Raw genomic sequence first — 3,836 nt, forward strand, 5'->3', positions numbered from 1 at the left:
GAGGAATTTAGGACTACTATTCCTATAAGAAGGATGTTCTAGACTGACTCTCAGGTTTAAAGGCAAAATACTAAGCAACAAACAAGAATATATTGGACTGCATATTGGGGAAGACATATAAACAATTAAGAGGCTCAAATATACCTCCTCAAGCGAAGCACAAAAAGTAGCATGACTTAAAACGCATTTAAGGTCAGAATTGAAAATACTAAGACAAGGGGGAGTTTAGTTGTTGAAGCAGACCAATTTATTACATAACTCAGATAAGAAGTCCGAATCAGGCCTGCCTGCTGGTTGTAGCAATTATTGAATAACAAAAGCGGAGTCAGTTTTGTTGTTATTACTGAAGGCTTGCCTAAGTGTATTGACGATGTCCTATGAACATGATATCTATATCGATTTTAAAAAAAAAAACAAAGCAATAATAGTTCTAAAATAAACGATTTGAGATCCTATAGACATGCTTTCTAACCGTATTAATAAAAAGAGAGTAGGTTGTTTAAAATTGTTTCAGAACAGTACGTGTCAAATTGATTTTAAACTAGATCGACTTCAGGTCCTATAGGCATGATCTCTACTATTGCTGATTTTCTATTCCTATAGACATAATATCTAGTCGAACGTGATATGAAGCAGGCAGGATTTCTTCAGATTCCAATAGGCATAATTTCTATGAAAAGGTACTGATTTTAACCTTATGAGCATGATGTCTGATTGTAGCCGTTTAGATCCTATAGGCATGGTATCTAAGTGTGGTAATAAAAACATGCAGCATTTAAAGCAGATCCTATGGGCATGGTATCTAAATGTAGAATTAAAACATGCAGAATTTAAAACAGGTCCTATAGGCATGTTATCTACCCTTCTAATAGCTAAACAAGCATAATTACCCATCCCCTTTCACTAGCCAAACCCAATATCTGTTTACAAATTATTACAGACCAATTGCTGAATTACATCGAAAAGTGTAAAATAAGAAGTTACAACCATAGGAAGCCTGATTCTGACTTTCTCTCTGAGTTATGGAACAAAACGCCTCAAATGTCATTTGTTTCAAAGCCCTTTTCAAACCTGGGTGTGTCAAAGTTCTCTAAGGGTCTCAAGGGACCCCAGGCAGTGCTTACACCCAAGTTTGCATAACCAGATAGAGACGAGTGCAGCATGGAAGGGCCAGCCCTTATGTGTCCAAGTTCAGAGGGAGCTCATGGGTCCCAAGGCAAGGCTCACACAAGAGGGGCAGAACCTAAGTCTAAGAGCATAGTGAAAGTACGACAACAGGGGTTTGTTTAAAATTAGGTTGAGAATAATAAAGTGTAACGATAATTGGAAAACAGTAATAGTAAAGCTAACACTACACAGAATCAGCATTTTTGCACAAGGGGTCAGGGGTTTGGGATTACATTGCAGGGAGCATACGACCTTAGAAAGGGGGCCAGGCTTAGGCATGCACAGCAATAGATTGTGTTGGCATGCCCTTAAGCCTGCCAGAGAACACAACACATAAGGGGGATATGATGCATATGACCCTAGGGAGGGTCAGGTTTGGGTCATGCACAGCAATGTCTAATGCTGACATGCCCTCAAACCAAGCAGAGAATACAAACACATATGGGAATATGGGGGTTTGGGATTCACAAATCATAATCACACAATCAAATGACTGATAGAGTGTTTATACATAAAGGAACACATTAATTTACAGCATGCTTTAGGAATGGAACTTGATTAAACATAAGCAGGAAACAATCAAGAGTGAAAGCAATAGTAAAGAAAACATATTGTTTTGGTGCTTGAAGGTTAATTATAACGTACCAGTAAGGAAGCTAATGCAGAAAGAAAAGTGAGCAAATTTCCACAGCCTAGCCTTAGCTTTCAGCCGGCTAGGCAAGGCAGCAACACAAGTAGTAATAGAGAAACAGGAGAGAGAGTTTTAAGTGAAGTGTGTGTTCTGAACTCAAGTGATTCGTTTGTTCGAGTGTCTTTTAAAGAAGAGGGGTGCAGAGTATTTATTATTTTTGAAAATGAGTAATAAAGAAGGTAATAAGTAAAGTCTGGACACAAACATGGAAACAATCACAAATTAGAATCAATTAATACAAGTGATTCCCTTTAATTAAGGAATCACTGTTTAACGGGTAGTAGCAGGTTCAAATAAGGAAAGAAATCAGTTTAGAGGCAGACTGATTATTGCCATAAAAGGGGTAGTACAAGCATTAAATAAGTTATCAAGTCTAAGTACAGAAAAATACTTATTTTTTGGAAAGGATTCATCAAGGTAAATATTACAGTAAAGGAATGGAATTAATTAATTCAAACAAACGAGTAAAACCAGGGTTCATGAGAAAGCCTTTTGCAATCAGTCACAATATTGAGGGAATCAGGATCAATCAAGAAAGAAACATAATTCTGCACTTCAACATATAAATAGCAAGGAATGAACAAGCATGTAGAGCCAAACGAGTTGACAAAAGAAGCAACACAAACATATAGTAGCAGTAAGGGTAAGCTAGGGTTCAGTAGTAAGAAAATATTCGAAGCATAGTGGCCAAGTAAGTTAAATAGTCACATAGAATTGACAATGAAGAAGAACATAGCTACATGTAAAAGAGAATCAGAAACAAGAAAGGTCTCACAGTAACGAATGAGGCAAAACTTCTAAGAATTTAGGGCTTCAACAGTAGCCGAGCTTAAAAAATGATAAGAGCTCAAATCAGATAAGTTTAACAAGGAGAAGAGAGACAGAACAACGAACTTAATTAAACAACCATACATTTAAACAAACAGTTTCAGAACTCGATTGAGACCCAAAAGAAATTAGGGTTTTAACATGCTAACTCAGATAGAAGAATAACATGAACAAAACCATAGCAAAATCAGAAATACGTTAAAATTAGAGATCTTTGAAAAGAAAATTTAAAGGAAAAACCCTAATCGGAGAAGATGAAGGGTCGTTTTTGAAAGAAAGTTGAAAAACTTTCGAGAAAGCACTTAAACACTCATAGCAAGTACAGATCTAAAGTAGATCTAAAAGAACAAAAAGTTCTTAGAGATTAGGGTTTCAGAAAACCCAAAAGAAACGAGAAAGATCTCGAAATGTAACGATCTAACCAGAAAGGTCAAGGACCCGCTTTGAAAGGCCATAAATGGCCGAAAAAGGTCGTGGCTGGCCGGAGAAAGGCCATGAACACCAGTCGAGCAAAGACTGGACCAAACTCCTTCGAAATCTGGTCATGAAACCACAGAACCAAACACATAAAAGCCATGGAAAGCTGGCACGGGCCTCAAATGACCACGGAAGGCCATGGATTAGGTAGGTATCAGGGTGGGGTGAGAAGGCCGCGGCTAGGGTTCATGAGAGTTTCAGAGAGAGTTGAGAGAGAAGGAGGATTCAAGGGCGGTGGATTGTATCAAATGATAGGGTTTTAAGTGTCGTTTGGAATTAACAAGGAAAGGGCAGTCGGTGGCAGTTGATCTAAATGATCAACGGCTGGGATTAAAGGGGTGGGGATCCGGGTTTGGGTAGGTTTAGTTGGGTTAGGGGTCGGGTTTAAACGAAATTGGACCGGGAAAATTGGGTTTGATTTGGGATTCAAATTAGGCTATAATTGAAACGCAATTGGGCTATTATATAAATAGCCAATTTTCCCCTTTTAAAATTATAAAATAGTAAATTAATTTTTGGAAATAAATTGAAAGCACTAAAATTATTTATAGCATATAATTAACAATTTAAAAATACAGGACTTAATTTTATGAATATGAAACACAATTAAATCCTGAAAGCGGCTAATATTGCAATTACATGCAATTTAGCTTTAAAAATACTACCTAAATTT

The sequence above is a fragment of the Nicotiana attenuata genome, unplaced genomic scaffold (genome assembly GCF_001879085.1).
Source record: "Nicotiana attenuata strain UT unplaced genomic scaffold, NIATTr2, whole genome shotgun sequence".
NCBI lineage: Eukaryota > Viridiplantae > Streptophyta > Magnoliopsida > Solanales > Solanaceae > Nicotiana > Nicotiana attenuata.